Raw genomic sequence first — 17489 nt, 5'->3', positions numbered from 1 at the left:
CCCAGCACATCTCCTGTTTGGCCTCCCTCCATCCCGCAAACACTCTCTGCGTTGCGGGTAGAAGGCTACTAATCCCTTGCCTCCCATAGATATAATGAAGGTGTGAGCGTTTATGAAATTGCAGTCACTCTAGGGTGTATGTGGGGTGGTCCTGCGGTGCATGTCCCCATTCATTAAGAAACACTAGATGCGCCGCTCTGTAGTATGCTCTAATATCTGGTAGAGCAATTCCTCCGTTGTATTGGCTGTGTTGCAACGTTCTGAGCGACACTCGGGGGTATCCCCCATCCCACATCAGGGTGCGCAATTCGGTGTTTATAGCAGTAAAGATTACATCTTGTAGTTTATGATATGTGTTTTGGAGGACAGATAGTAGCTTAGGCAGGGTGATAATTTTTAACATAGCCCTACCGAGCAGTGTCAGTGGGAGGTGCCGCCATCGAGCCACGTCACTCCTAAAATCTGTCAAGACTCGTTGGATGTTATGGGCAAAGCAGCTCTTCACGTCCACAGAGATGTAAAGACCCAAATACTGAAAGCCCTCCACGGTCATTGGAAGACATGCCGATATGGACTGCACATCAACGTGTCCTGCTATTGGGTAGAGGACTGACTTTCCCCAGTTAATCTCATATCCCGCCTGTCTGCCGTACTCTTCAGTCACCGTTAGAATAATTGGGAGTGTATTGTCCGGGTTAGTAACATACAACAGAATATCGTCGGCATAGAGGGAGATGCGCTCGTCCGAAAGATGACCCGCGGGGTCCCGGAACCCTGTAAGGCCTGGGTGGGTTCTAATCAGACATGCAAGGGGTTCTAGAACAAGCGAGAATAGCAAGGGAGACAACAGGCATTCCTGTCTAGTCCCCCTTTGGATGGAAAACTCAGCCGATTTGACACCATTAACTCTTACTATAGCCCTGGGGTTAGTGTATAAAATATCGACCCACACTCGGAAATTGTGCCCAAAGTCCAGTTTTGAGAGAACCCGCCTCATAAAGGGCCAATGTACAGTATCAAATGCCTTTTCAGCATCAAGCGATAGCAGCAAATGGGGAACAGCACTTCCTGTAGTCGCATCCAGCCAGTTTGCTGATCTACAGAGATTGAAACGTATAGCGCGTTTGAGCATAAAGCCCGATTGGTCCTTGTGTACCAGGGATGCTATGATTGTCAAAAGGCGCATGGCCACTATAGAGGCCAATATCTTAGTTTCAACATTAAGGAGCGACATTGGGCGATAGGAGCTGCAGCTCTCCGGGGATTTACCCAGTTTTGGTATGACTACAACTGTGGCTTGACAGAGGTCTGGGGGGAGTGATCCCTCCTCTTTTGCCGCAAAAAACATGTTTAGGAGGCAGGGAGCAAGAATACCGCTGTTTTGTTTAAAAAATTCCCCTGGGAGTCCATTCGGCCCTGGGGTTTTCCCCGACTTCTGCTTAGCAATGGCAGCCGTAACTTCTTCTAAGGTAATGTCTTCATCTGAAACCTCTGTGTCTGCCGTTTGCAAAGTGGGCATGTTGATCCCGGCGAGGTAATCGTCTATTTTACGTTCGTCTGTCATCGAACGGGCCGAGTATAGATTGGCATAATAATTCGCGAATGCATCCGCAATTGTGGGGGGCGTCATGTGTTGTGTCTCCCCCTCTTCAGTTCTGTCTACCCAGTTCGTGTCCCGGTCCTTCAGACTTAACCAGGCTAGGAGCAGCCCTGCCCTGTCCCCGGTTTCGTACAGTCTGTAGTGGGTGGCCAGAATTTGCATGCGAGCCTTTCCCTCCACTAGGGCCCGAAATTCCTTGCGCGTGATCTCCAGTTGTCTAACCGTCTCCCCTCGTTGTTTGGGGAGATTCTTTTCGAGTTCTAACAATTTTCTCTCTAGACCTTGTATTTGTAAAGTTTCCTCTCTATGTTTACGGGCAATTACATCTTGTAGCCTCCCTCTGAGCACCGCCTTATAAGCCTCCCAAAGCGAGGCCTCCAAGAGACAGACCCCTCATTGTCCTGAAAAAATAGCTTAGACTCTACAGCAACGGTCTCAACTACGTGTTCATCACAGAGATCCCAGGCGTCTAATCTCCAGTCCGATTTGAGCCTACGCTCCCTACGCCCCACCTGCAGCTGCAGTGGAGAGTGATCTGAGATGCCCCGTGCTAGGTAATCCGCAGCCATGATGACTTGGATTTTCCCCGCCGGTGCAAAAAGGTAGTCGAGCCGGGAGAAGGACTTATGAGGCCTGGAATAGAACGAGTATCTACGGTTGAAGGGATGGTGGCGGCGCCAGAGATCCGTCAGGCCCAAGGAGCATACAAAATCTACCAGTGGAGTAGGCGTCTGAGTGCCCGTAACCATGAGTGGACCTGTTAACGAGGGGATTAATCACATCATTGAAGTCACCCCCCAATATATGTGTAGAGCAATCTGAATCTAACTGTATCTGAGCCGCATTGTGTAGTATCTGGGATTGCAAGCACGGCGAGGCATAGACACTGATCAGTGTGAAGTCTCTCCGACCCCACGTGCCTCGTACCGCTGCGTATGTACCCCCAGGGTCAACCCATGTTTTAACTACGTGGAAGGGTTGGGTTTTCCTAATGAGGACTGCCACCCCTCGGGCACCGGGGGAGAATCCCGCATGTGCAAGTGTTGTGTATGCCCCTCGTCCTAAGAATGCACAGTGTGTACCTCGGAGATGAGTCGCTTGTAAGAGGCTTAAGCAGTTTGATATATCTATTCACCAATCCCCTCTTAATCTTACTCCCTAGGCCGTTGGCATTCCACGTCAACACAGTGTATGGTATGTCACCCATCCCGCCTGTGGTTCGTGTGCCGCACCGACGGATTGTATCCTGTCTGCATTGTCCCTAACCTGTTGTAGCTGAGACTGCCGCAGAAGATAACCTGCTGCGTGTAACCGTAAACAATCATGAAACAAAAACACCCCAAACACCCCGTCCAGCCCCCCCTTAATCTCCCATCTCATATCTCCTCCTGCCCCATGTCACCCAAAGAACTCCCCGACTCCCACCCTTCCCCACTCTCCCCCCACCCCACATCCTCACGAAACCCATACTCAACCCTGTAAGCACCAAAATAACAACGAGAATAGGTGTCCATTGAGGTGTTTGTCGTGCCCACCCTTCCCCGCCCTCCTCCAAGACGACATTCTTATTTATGGAAAAACTGAGATAGAACACGATACCGGAGTCAAGCAAGTGTTGGACATTGTCAGATTGCGTGGGTTAACGCTGAGGAAGGACAAGTGCAAATTTTTTCAAGAAGGTGTAGACTATCTGGGGCACCACATTTCTGGCAGGGGGAGTTGAACCCCAGGTAAAGCTTTTAGATGCCATCCAGAATGCACCTGAACCACAGAATAAGGAACATCTTCGTTGCTTTCTAGGGCTGGTTGAATACTACACCAAATTTGTAGCCACCTTCTCAGACATGACGGCGCATTTGCGTGAGCTCCAGAAAAAGAATGCAAAGTATGTGTGGTCTGTTGAGTGTGGTCTTGACTTCGAGTTCTTGAAAGAGGCAATTGTTCAGGCACACCCCCTAAAGTTGTTCAACATCAATGATTGTTGTATTGTTACTACGGATGCCAGCAATGTGGGCTTAGGGGCTGTCCTTATGTAAAAGAGATGTGACAATAGGGAGGAGACCATCGCTTTTGCATCTAGAGCACTTCGGGGGCGGAGAGCACTTACTCCACGATCGAAAAGGAGGTCCTAGCTTTGTGGTGGGGCTTACAACATTACCGGAACTTCTTGTGGGGGGATGAATTTCTTTTGAGAACCGACCATAAACCATTGGAGGATCTCTTTACCACCAAAGGGGGGGGGGGCAGGGTCACTAAAGGCATTGCCAAGTGGCAGTACAGACTGAATGACTTTAACTATTGTCTGGAGTATATTGCTAGTGTTAAGAATCATGTGGCCGATTGTCTGTCTGTCCAGGTTACCCGTCACTGAGGTTGTTGCTGACACTGTGGTTGAGGATCTTGAAATGGTGTGTGCTGTTGGTGTGGTTGCTGACACTGTTGAGGGTGCCCTTTCCGAAATCGAAGCTGGAAAAGAGACGCAACTACTAGAAACGCGATGCATCCACACCCTTCTTCAACGCATCGCTGCTGTGCTGCTGAAGAAACCGACACAGCGCCTGCGCCCGGCTAGAGAAATCGCCACATGCCGAATCCCGTGTACTGATCTCTGAAGTGCGAGGTCACCTCACTGAATCCAATGCAGGCCCTACTGTGCAGCTGCAAGAACCAATGCATCATAGGACCGGGGCTGGAGAGACCAACGCTGCACCATTGCCACCGTTACATCGAGAACCGATGCATCCCCGATTCCAATGCATCGCACCGGAGCGCCAAGTCTACAAGGACACCGGGGCTGCAGTAAGAAACTGATGCATCACCTCCCCTTTCAGTAAGAAACCAATCAATCAATCAATCAATCAAGGAATTTATATCGCGCACTACTCACCCGGAAGGGTCTAAGGGCGCTTGGGGGAGGGGGTCTGCTACTGCTCGAACAGCCAGGTCTTGAGCTGTTTCCTGAAGGCGAGGTGGTCCTGGGTCAGCCGCAGGTGGACGGGCAGGGAGTTCCATGTCTTAGCCGCCAGGTAGGAGAAGGATCTTCCTCCGGCCGTGGCTCTCTGGATGCGAGGGACGACGGCGAGGGCGAGGTTCGCGGATCGTAGCTGTCGGGTGGGCGTGTAGAAGGTCAGGCGGTCGTTGAGGTACCTTGGGCCGAGGTCGTGGAGGGATTTGTGTGCATGGGTGAGGAGCCTGAACGTGATCCTCTTGTTGACAGGGAGCCAGTGCAGGTCTCTTAGGTGGCTCGAGATGTGGCTGAGTCGGGGGGCGTCCAGGATGAGACGGGCGGAGGCGTTCTGGATACGCTGAAGTCTTTTCTGAAGCTTGGCTGTTGTACCGGCGTAGAGGGTGTTTCCGTAGTCTAGTCTGCTGGTGACGAGGGCCTGGGTGGCAGTCTTCCTGGTCTCGGTCGGGATCCATCTGAAGATCTTGCGGAGCATGCAGAGGTTGTGGAAGCAAGATGAGGAGACGGCGTTGACTTGTCTGGTCATCGATAGGGAGGAGTCCAGGATGACGCCCAAGTTGCGTGCGTGGTCCGTTGGCTTGGGTGCGGTGCCCAGGGCCGGGGGCCACCAGGAGTCGTCCCATGCGGAGGGCGATGGTCCCAGGATGAGGACTTCTGTCTTGTCCGTGTTCAACTTCAGGCGGCTGATGTTCATCCATTCGGCGACATCTTTCATCCCTTCGTGTAGGTCGGCTTTGGCGGTGTCGGGGTCTCTGGTGAGGGAGAGAATCAGCTGGGTGTCATCGGCGTAGGAGATGATGTTGAGGTTGTGTTGGCGTGCGATGGCAGCGAGGGGTTTCATGTAGATGTTGAAGAGAGTGGGGCTGAGCGATGATCCTTGCGGGACGCCGCAGATGACTTCGGTGGCCTCAGAGCGGAACGGAGGGAGGCGTACTCTCTGTATTCTGCCGGAGAGGTATGAGATGATCCATTCCAGAGTAATCCCCTGGATGCCGGTGTCGTTGAGGCATTGGACTAGGGTACGGTGGCAGACAGAATCAAATGCTGCGGAGAGGTCAAGGAGGATGAGTGCCGCTGTTTCACCTTTGTCGAGCAGGGCTCGGATGTCGTCGGTGGCTGCGATGAGGGCGGTCTCTGTGCTGTGGTTGGCTCTGAATCCGGATTGCGATGGGTCGAGGGATCCGTTCGTTTTGAGGAAGGCGGCCAGCTGCTTGTTGACGACCTTCTCGATGACTTTGGCAGGGAAAGGAAGGAGCGAGATAGGGCGGAAGTTCTTGAGGTCGGTCGGGTCCGCAGTTGGTTTCTTCAGTAGTGCGCTGAGCTCGGCGTGCTTCCAGCTCTCTGGGAAGGTGGCTGTGTCGAAGGAGGCGTTGATGATGTCTCGGAGGTGGGGTGCGATGGTAGAGGCGGCCTTGTTGAAGACATGGTGGGGGCATGGGTCGGTCGGAGATCCGGAGTGGATGGTGTTCATCATGCGTGTCGTGTCTTCGAGGGTCACTTTGGTCCATGTCTGGAGGATAGCGGCGGGGTGCGTAGGTTCGGTCGATGGGTGCGGGGGTGGAGCGCCGAAACTGTTGTGGATGTCGGCGATCTTGCGGTGGAAGTACGAGGCGAGGGAGTCGCAGAGGTCCTGCGAGGGAGTGATGTCGTTGTTGCTGGTGCTGGGGTTGGAGAACTCCTTGACGATGTTGAAGAGCTCCTTGCTGTCATGGGCGTTCTTGTCCAGTCGTTCCTTCAAAGATTTCTTCTTGGTGGTGCGGATGAGCTGGTGATGTCTGCGGGTGGCGAGTTTGAGGGCGGTCATGTTGTCGGTGGTCTTGTCGAGGAGCCAGGCCTTCTCGAGGGTGCGGCAGGCCTTCTTGGAGTCCTTGAGTTCGTCGGTGAACCAGGGGGCCTTCTTGCTTCTGGGCCTGGTGAGTGGGTTCTTCAGTGGGGCGAGGTCGTTGGCATAGGAGGTCAGCCATTGCGTGAGGTCGAGGGCTGCTGTGTTAGGGTCCGTTGTCCTGACCGGTGGGTTCTGGCTGAGGGAGGTGGTGAGCTGGTCGACGGTGATCTTGCTCCAGTTTCTGTGGGGAACCTGCTTCGGGTGGTGGTGGACCGTGTTCTTCTTGAAGCTGAAGTGGACGCAGCTGTGGTCAGTCCAGTGGAGTCCGGTGCAGTGGCTGAAGGTGATGTGCTTGCTGGATGAGAAGAGGGGGTCGAGCGTGTGGCCGGCGTAGTGGGTGGGGGTGCTGACCAGTTGCTGGAGTCCGAGGTTGGCGAGGTTGTCCAGCAGGGTGGTCGTGTTGCGGTCGTTGTTGTTCTCCAGGTGGAAGTTGAGGTCTCCGAGGAGGATGTAGTCGGTGGAGGGGAGGGCGTGAGGGCTGATGAAGTCCGTGATGTCTTCGCAGAACTGTGCGCGTGGTCCCGGGGGTCTGTAGATGAGGGTGCCTCTGAGGGTAGTCTTGGGGTCGGTGTGGATCTGGAAGTGCAGGTATTCGGCGGTGTTGAATGCGTCGGTGGAGTCACTCGAGATGCGAATGGTGCTTTTGTGAACAATGGCGATGCTGGAGAGACCAACGCTGCACCATTGCCACCGTTACATCGAGAACCGATGCATCCCCGATTCCAATGCATCGCACCGGAGCGCCAAGTCTACAAGGACACCGGGGCTGCAGTAAGAAACTGATGCATCACCTCCCCTTTCAGTAAGAAACCAATGCATCACCTCCCTTTCAGTAAGAAACCAACACATCACCTCCACGACCTGGCAGTAAGGGACCAATGCATCACCTCTCCTGGAGTAAGGAACCGATGCATCACCTTCCCTGCGGCTGTTCTTGGTTATGATTTTTACACATCCAAGGTACTTTGTGTTGAAAATGTTACATCTATAGTTTGCTACGGACAGAACTGTTTTTACCTTCTAAAAGTCATATTTTGAATATTGTGTTTTGGATTATTGTCATTTTGGTCTTGTTTGGTTTAGATAAAGATTCCGTATTTTTCTAAACTGGCGTGATGTTAATTTGTAGTGTTTTCACTGTATCACTGATTGTGTGCACAAATGCTCAATGCACTGCCTCTGAGATAAGCCTGTCTGCTTGTGCCAAGCTACCAAGGGGGTGAGCAGGGGTTATTTTAGAAGTGTATCCCCCCTTAGTCTGATAGGAAGAAGGGTCCCTACTTGGACAATGGTGCAAACCATTGCCAACTAGAGACCCCCATTTCTAACAAACACTAATAAACTGCAATAGCCGCTCATTTGAAAGAAGACATAAATATTTGGTCTGGACCCCCACTGTCTCTGACGGAATGGTCAGCGATGTACAAGATGGGCTCATTGCCCAGATTTCTTTACCAACTGCCAAATTTTACATTTGAAATCCCGCGAGAGTGGTTTTAAAAATTGAACGACATCCTTAATGCCTTTCTGTGATATGGGGGGGGCTTCACACAAGGCCCTTAGTAAAGGGTTCCAGTCAACACACTGTGGGGGTATTGTGGCAGTGGATGTCGAGTCCTATTACCGGACGGCCCACCTCCGGATAATAAATGAGTGGTAGCATAATAAACAGGAACACCCAGTGTATGCTCTTGAATGGATCGCACTGAGTGAGTCTCTGCTACAAGCATACTTATATGGGGGGGGCGCCACTCTTCCCCCAACAATAGCAGTGGTCCTAGACTTGTGGCAGTTGACACTTCGAAAAATGAAATGGTGGCGCAGACTAACGGAACAAACGCCACTCTGGTGTGATGTTATTGTTGTAACGAAGTTTCAAGGAGCACAGAATATATAAAAATACGTTTATTTGGCTTCAGCACAGTACAAGCAGACCGCTCTAGGCAGATCCTCCAGAGACTCTGAAGCCTGGAATACAGAACATACACACACCATGGCAACAGATAACTGAAGGCATTTTAACATAAATAAAGTACAAGCCAAAGTAATTAAATAAACATGAAAGCAATAAAATAGAACACATCCCTAACCTTAACACAGAAAACTTAACACATTGTACTAAATATAATCTCTCATTTTTATAAGGGGATTTGCAATTCTCCCACTTACTTTAACTGTGGAAGCTACAGATTCAATCTCAACAAGTCTATCAACAGAGCCCCTAGAATACTCATTACTTAGACTACTTCTTTGAATTTCATTACCACAAAATCCTTCTATACGTGTGTTCTGATAAAGTACTGATTCTTCTGTTCATTATTGTTCTTATGGCACCCTTCATTCATTCCAGTATGGCACTTGACAACCCGTCTCACATTCCATACTTTCCTTTCTAGGTCACAACACTATTCATGTCTTCACCACCTTAAGGGAAGGACCATATTTAGAAGTCCCTTTTGTTCTGAAACATGGTTTGAGTATTCTTACCCAGCCACCCACCATAAAGGTCGGTACTTTCACCTTTCATTTGGCATCATAACTTTCTTTAATTATCTGCTGTTTCTGTTTAACCTCAATGAGGTAGACTGTACATCTTTCGCTATAACATCAGTCATTTTCTTTTTAATTCATCACAGACACTATTTTGATATAGGCTCTCTCCCCTTCAACAGACGGAAAGGATTATGGGGCATATCAACAACAACCAGCGATAATTATCGCTGAGAGCGCTCGGATAATTATCGCCGGCTAGCGCCGATTTTTATCGCTGAGATAGCGTGCTATCAGCAACGCTTATCTCAATAGCGATAAAAACCCTGGTGCTAAGTGGCTAACGTGAGATTATCGCTGGAAACCCAGCGATAATCTCACGTCAGCTTGTTGATAGGGACAGACAAACTTAGCCATGATATCCTCCTTCCATAGGATATCATGGCTAAGTCAGAAAAATACCAGACGTAAAAAAGCAGCGTTAACCGCGGTTACGCTGCTTTTTTTGTCTCTAACAGGATTAGCGATATTCTTGATAATAGGAGAAATGTCGCTTAGCGACATTTCTCCTATTATTTTACTCTGGAACGCCCCCTTTGCATCTCATTAGAGTTGCAAGGGGAAGCGTAGAGTAAAAGGGTGCTAACATGCGAATTTGCATGTTAGCACCCTGTTGTTGATAGGGTGCTAGTTTTATCTCTGCTTTTTTGGCTTTTAAAGCCAAAAAAGCAGAGATAAAGCCCTTGTTGATATGCCCCTTAATTCCTTGATAGAATGAGGAGTAATGCGATACATCCAGAGTCTCTCCCTGAGCACAACTTTCCACTCTCTTCCAGATTTCATATCCCACTCTGCACACATCATTAATGACTCGGTAATTCTCTCAACCTGGCCATTACCTAGTGGTTCATAAAGTGCAGTAGTAACATATTTAATGCCACACATCCTCAGGAAATCCCCCATCTCACGTGACTTCAATTGTACACCATTGCTAGTTACTAAAACTTCAGCACTGCACTTCACGGGCAAAAACTTCCATGAAAAATTCAATAACTGCTTGCGAAGTCGTATGGGTGACAAACTTAACTTCTCGCCATTTGAAGTGGGAAACAATAATAACCAAAGCAAACCGAGCATCCTGCAGTAAACAATAATATGTAGCAGAAATATCAAATACCACTTTTTGCCATGGACACTTTGACCACGGCACAGGCTTTCAAGGAGCAGGAAAAGACATTAACATCTTGTCACTGCTGATACATTCACTGCATTCCTTCACTACTCTATCAACCATTTTATTCATACTAGGCCACCAAAAAGATCTCACCAGTCTTTTCATTGAGGACAGGCCCGGATGACCCTTGTGCGCAAGTTTTATAATTTCATCTGGCATAGATTCCGGAGGCACACATTTGCCATCATTGTAAATGTATTCACCTTCTACCTTCTACCTCCGATTCACTAGACATTTGCTGAAAACCCTTTGGGCCAGATGTACGATGGAAAATTGCAGGTTTGTGACCCGTTTGCGCATGCAAATTTCCTCTGGGCCATGTACTAACACAAATGATTTGCGACTCGCAAAATAATGTTTTGCGACTCGCTATTAGGAAGGCGTGTTCCCTTCCTAATAGCGACTCACAAGCCATGTACAAAGCAGTCACAAAACACTCCCAATTTACTGCCCTCTTCATGAGGGTAGTAATGCAGTTGCAAAGGGGAAGGAGTCCCCAAGGGACCCCTTCCCCTTTGCAAATGCATGGGAAAATACTTTTTAGGGGCTGGCAGTGGTCACAGGGACCACTACCTGCCCTTAAAAAATAAAACAAAAACTTTCTTTTTTTTTATATGCATCTCGTTTTCCTTTAAGGAAAACGGGCTGCATTTTCTTTTAAAAAACTGCTTTATTGATAAGCAGTCCCAGACATGGAGGTCTGCTGAGCCCAGCAGGCCACCATCCCTGGGAGGTCCAGCCATTCCCAATTGGATCGCAAATTGCGAGTGCCTCATTAATATCCATGAGGCTCGCATTTTGCGACCCCATTGGGAATCACAATCAGTGTCTCTGACAGTGTTGTACATTATAAATTATGACTCGCAGTTTGCGACTCGCAGTCGAGCGCAAATTGCGAGTTGCAATTTACACTGGTCGTGCATCTGGCCCTTTATTTCAGAAGGAACTTATCTTCCCTTGGGCCACCCTTCCAAGTTAAACTTCTTCAGTAAGTTCCATCCTCCATCTGCAACAACACTTTTACGCCTATCATCTTTAGAATTAGCAATAAATTCTCTTGAAACATAATCTCCCACAGATGCATCCATCTCAAAATCCTCACTCACATCAATGTTCTCTTTATTTGGACATGGTAGCCGGGAGAGACAGTCAGCTGTTACATTGTACTTGCCTGAAACATACTCCACACTAAAATTGTATTCTTGCAGTCTGGACATGAGTCTACCTATTTGTGCTGTATAATTCCAACCACCCCCGGGTGGCTAAATTGACACCAAAAGTTTGTGATCCGTCCTAAGTATGAATCTGCTTCCCAATAAAAAGTTGCAGAAGTGTTCAATGCCCCACACAAACCCCAAAAGTTCTATCTCAATGACAGAGTATCTTCTTTTAGTATCACTAAGGGTGCGGGAGACAAAGCAAAACACTACTCATCTTTAACAGACTTCTGAGATAACACACCACTCACTCCACACAAGCTAGCATCAACAGTAAGAATACACAACTTATTCACACAAAATGGTTTCAATATAGGAACCCGCAGAATTTCATCTTTGATTTGTTGAAACGCATCCTGTTGTCTTTCAGTCCAATAGTCCTCCGCTTTGTACCTAGTAAGTTCTCCGATTGGTGCCATTTTAGTAGCAAAATCTTTGCTAAACGTTCTATATTATACGCATAACCCAGCAAAAGACAAAAGTTTCTCCTTGTTATCTGGTGCTGGGGTCTTACCAATAACATCTACAATGGATGTTTGGGGAATTACACCATTTCCAGAAAGGGTATGTCCTAAATACTCAACTGAATTGCAAAACATTTAGCATTTGTTTTCCTTAAGCGTCAGACCATGCAATTCTAAACGCTTACAAACTTCCATCACATATCCCACATGTTCTTCAAGGTTCTGAGAAAATACAAGTATATCATCTTGGAAACATTTAACAAAACCATCTATGTCCTTGAAAATGTGATAATTTGCTCTCTGAAAAAGTGACTCCGCAGAGGCCAGCCCAAAAGGCATCCTCTTATATTGGAATAGCCCCGGCGGCGTAAGGAAAGCAGTAAATTGTTTAGAGTCATCAGTCAAAGCAATCTGTTGGTAGGCCAATCGTAGATCAAAAGTGGAAAACACTTTGGCCACTTCTAGCATGCATACTATCTCATTCTTTGGTAAACGTTGGCAATCTACCACCTAATTAACATTCAATGCTCCCAAGTCCACACATAACCTCAAACTTTCATCAGCTTTTCTCGCCAAAACAATGAAAGAACCCAGTCAGATGACTCCACTTCCTCAATAGTGTCATCATCAATGAGAGCTTGCAACACTTTTTTAAGATCCCCGCTCACATTCACTGCTAACCCGCTAAGTTTTTGTTTGACAGGTGTGGCTCCATCCTTTACTTTTATCTTATGACTGAAATGATTCAGTCTTCTAAGGTTTCCAGAAAATACTTGAGGAAAAGAGTTGATAACTCCACTCCTGTCCTCACCTTCTGATAACACCAACACGGGATCACAAGTCCTAGGATTAAGAATTATTTCCAAACTCCATTGATACCTCCACCCTAACACATTCACACCCTTGACAGCAACATCTAACTTAATGTGAGCAACACGTCCCTTGAATTTCATGTCAACTTCTTCATACTCCTCCATGTCAATTCTAGAGCTATCAAAAGCCTGATCAACAATATCTGATTTCTTCAAATCCTTGAGGCATAAAACTCCTTAGAAACAATCAAGGAAATAATCTTTAGTAACTATTTCCAAGGTGAGCCACAATCAGCCATAAGTTCTGTTTCTAAACCAAGAACTTGCACCATGCACTTGGGTGGTTTGAGACTAATATGACTGTCCTTACTATCTTACTATCATTAATAGACAACACTATTCCCATACTGTTCCCATTCACACCGCCATCATCTTCTTCCTCATTGATATATAAAATGTTACCTTTACTAGAACTATCAGCACTAGCAACTTTGAGATCTCTGCATACAACTGCAAAATTCCCACGACGTCCACACTTCTTGCATTCTTTACCCAATGCACAATATCTTGGAAACCATGTCTCATGACTAACACTTCCACATATGAAACAATGAAATTCCCTGTCAAATTTTTTAATACCTCTTTGTCCACTACGTGGATTTCCAGTCTTTACAGTACACACATCGTCTACTACTCCCTTGTTGCCCTTATAAAAGGATTTCATCTATTTCTCATATTGTTCCATGGTTTTGGCAGTACTGATGACATCCCTCAAATTTGGGTCACCCATAATCCACAGTTGTTCTTGAACTTTCTTGCTCTTGACACAAACAATAATTTGATATCTGATCATTTCATCAGTAATGGGTCCAAAATTACAGTTCACATATAGGGCACGCAAAGCAGTAAGGAAATCATTGAATGTCTCACCATCTGTGAGAAACTAGTGTAGTATAGATTGTGGGTCCATTGTCGACATCTGCTAAGTTAGCATGAGCTTCGCTGCCATGAGGCTGCTTTTGCGCACGACACTGCATGCATATATTTCGCAAGACTCTGTTTGTGCCCTTTTCACATGAGAACTGTCTGCATTTCGCGTTCTCTGCCTCGCTCTGAGGTTTAGTCTGCACATGATGTGCAAGGTCAATCAACAATGCCTCTTGTTATTCTGTTCTGGTCAGTCCCTCACACCTAGCCATACCATGACACACACAGCTGCACTACTGGAAATCGCATGCTTTAATATTGCAAGCTAAGCATGTTGTTCACACACTTGGAGAGACACCTTTCTGGAGAGAAGAGCTGTGCTTGTCCTGAGATGTAAACCTTTCCTCTAGGCCTTGAGGTATGGGGTCTGCTGACAAAGCCCAGAGGTCTTCTTTTTTATAATAAACTATTTCTTACCACGGGGAGGGTGGTTAGGTATTGTAGCCCTTTTCCACTGTCTTTATAAAATGATATCCCGTTTGTATTCTATGGAATTGTGACTGCTGACTATATTGTGTTTATGCATTTTGCTGCTAGTAATGGCACGTGTACTGTACAATAGAGCGCGTTAGATAAAATAAACATTTTAAACTATACTGCAACTCTGATTACTCGCATTGTGAACAGGTATGAGTGAGTGAGCGAAAGAGTTGTCTGGCTCCCGCGATTCCTGAGAGAGTCGGGAGTGTATCGTGTTTTGGGTTGTCTAATCATTGGTAGCTTCGCTGTTAGTTGGAGAACAACTGAGACACTATAGCTAGTCGGTTTGGGATTTTGGGTACTAATGTGGTAGGTTAGTAAACCACTATTCACTGAGGTCCTGTTTTCTTGCGCATAGTTCTGTATATGTGCAGAATCCCTGCAACATGGTGCCGCCAAAGTTTGGTCTGGTTCTTATCTGTGAGACGCTTGAGTAGTGCTTGTGGTTGTCCACAATACCCTCACTTTCGTCTCTGGAGACAGCTGTGACGGTGTAACCTCCTATATTAATGTTTTTATAGGTTCTTTCAAGCTTGAAGTTTTAAATAAAAAGTTTCTTTCTTTATTCTTAACCCATTGTTGCACTGCCGCTTATTGAGTTGTTCTTCTTTGCTTTTCGTGATGGCGGTTAATATTCCGCCACCTAGTCGCGCACCGCTCAGAGCTTATTTGACTCTACATGGGGTCCCTGATGCGGGTGTTGTGCTGATTTTTGTAGTAGAACCGGATCCAGCATACCGCTTTGAAGTGTTTTGCTCTTGGGTCACCTTTCTGGCGGTGGACGGAGCTGATAATCTGTTTCATGGATACACTGCCACGGCTGTTCCTAATGAGTATCCGCCCTATCGGGGTCTAGAGGTTTCGCTCACAGCTTGGCAACACCGAATTTGGTTTAATGGCGCCCTTCCTCACTGACTCACGACGGTCTGTTCGGGCCCTTTATCGAGAGATGGGGCCACATCACCCACGTGGGCTTACAACAGCTGCACTGGCAGAACTTCGCATGTTACACACTTCTTTAATATGCGTGCATAGAGCTGTTATTCAGTTTATGTTGCGCAACTACCAGGTGGGACTGCCTGGCGTTGCTGCGCAGCCTGCTGGACCTGCTGGTATAACCATCAGTCCTGACATGGTTAATCCCGTAATGGGCAAGTCCCTACAAAATAAGGATGATTTACCTTATTGGCTTGCTGGGAAATTTGGACAGCTTGAAGCTGTTTTTCCCAATACAAATCCTGTGGAGAAACACAGGATAGTGACGAGAAGTTTGCCTATAGACTTACTTCTTGAGGTGGCTGATTGTAACACCTGGGGCAGGGTGTTTGCAGCCGTATATTCAAAGTGTTTCGGCTCTCCCTCTATGACTGTACTCCCCTCCGTGATTAAACATGTGCAAGATGAACATGGTGCTGAAGCGGCTGTAGAGCTGGGGATGAAACCATTTTATTTTATTTATGGGTTTTGTATAGCGCCCGAATCACCCCATACGGGGTATCTCTGCGCTTTAGACTGCTGATTGGCCACTGAGGGAAAATGATTAGAAAAGATGTGTCTTCAGTAATTTCCGGAAGACCACCAATTTGGTACATTGGCGAAGCTGTAATGGGAGGAGATTCCAGTAACGGGGTGCCAGATAGGAGAACGCTTTACCTCCCATCCGGGCTAGTTTGATGCGAGGGATTTGCAGGTATGCAAGTTGGCTGGATCTCAGTAATCTAGTCGGAATGTATCTGACCAGTTTCCGAGCAAAGTAGCCAGGACCCAAGTTGTGCAAGGATTTAAAAACCATGCAACAGATTTTGAATCTGACCCTCTTTTTTATGGGGAGCCAATGGAGGTCGTGAAGTAAAGGAGCTGAGGGGGTCCTGGGAAGTGCGTTATTTACTAATTGGGCAGCGGTGTTCTGGACCACCTGCAGTTTGCATAAAGATTTTTCTTTCGCTGCAATTAACAGGGCATTGCAGTAGTCCAATCTACTGATAATCAGTGATTGAACCAAAGATTTACGGGTAGATAAGGGAAGAAAAGGACAGACCTTACGCAACATGCGGAGGGTATGAAAGCAGGTGTTGGCAGTACTGTTAACATGTTCTTCTAAAGTAAGATCATTGTCCAGGCGTACACCCAGGTCTTTTACAACATCTTTGGGGGACGGGGCAGAGCCCAATTCCTCTGGCCACCAACTAGGGGACCATCTCAGTTTTGCCTCTCCAAACAACATGATTTCTGATTTGTCAGAATTTAACTGTAAATAATTTTCCCTCATCCAATGCGCAACTCCTTTCATGCCCTCAGAAAACAAGTCCAGGGTAAGCGGATTTGCTTTGTCGAAAGACATCAAAAGTTGCGTATCATCGGCATAGGATATGGGGTCAAACCCAAGCCGTCTGAGGTATCCTGCCAAGGGGGCTACATAGATATTAAACAATGTAGGGCTCAAACAAGAGCCCTGAGGAACCCCCTTGCTGATCCCGGTGGTGGACGAGCTAAAGGGACCTAGATTGACAGTTTGCGTCCTGTTGGTCAGAAAATCAGTCAGCCAACCAAGCGCTTTACCTCTTACACCCATCTCCTCGAGTCTGGTGATGAGGACCTGATGAGATATGGTGTCGAAGGCAGCAGACAGGTCAAGCAGGACCAATATCACTGCCTGACCCTTATCTGCTGCCATTCTGATGTTGTCTATGACCTCCACTAATGTAGTCTCCGTACTATGTTTTGGACGGAAACCGGATTGTGATTCGTCTAAGCATTGGGAAGATTCAATAAACGCGGATAGGTGTTTGTTGATATGTTTTTCAAGGAGTTTACTGAGAAGGGGGAGCAGCGAAATGGGTCTGTAATTGGTATAGTCCTCTGGTGACAGTTTCGCATTTTTCTTAATAGGAATGACCTGGGCTGCCTTCCACTCCGCCGCAAGAACACCATCCTTTAGTGACTTATTAAGGATAGCACAAATAGGACTGGCGAGCGAATCTGACAAAGTAGCTGTAATTTTGGCAGGCATAGGATCTAGTGGTGAGCCAGATTTGGTACTTTTTAGAAGAGCAGCAACTTCCAATACCGTGCATGCAGGGAAGGTGTCAAGGGTGTGTAATGTCTCTTTGACGGGGATGGAATTTAAGGGCTGACTGGGGCAGGGCCTACTAGTCGAGGTAATTTTTTGATATATGTTTTCAATTTTCTGAGACAAATAATTTGCTATATTGTCACAGAGGTATTGTGAGGGAGCAGCATCTGTATTACAAGCCTTGGGATTAGTAAACGTATTTAATATTTGGTAGAGTGTACGAGAGGAATTTTCAGCATTGTCAATCTCAGTCGCAATATGCATTTTACGGGCGCGCCTCAA

The sequence above is a fragment of the Triturus cristatus genome, chromosome 3_2 (genome assembly GCF_964204655.1).
Source record: "Triturus cristatus chromosome 3_2, aTriCri1.1, whole genome shotgun sequence".
Classification (NCBI taxonomy): Eukaryota; Metazoa; Chordata; class Amphibia; order Caudata; family Salamandridae; genus Triturus; species Triturus cristatus.
This window is presented reverse-complemented; position numbering follows the sequence as displayed.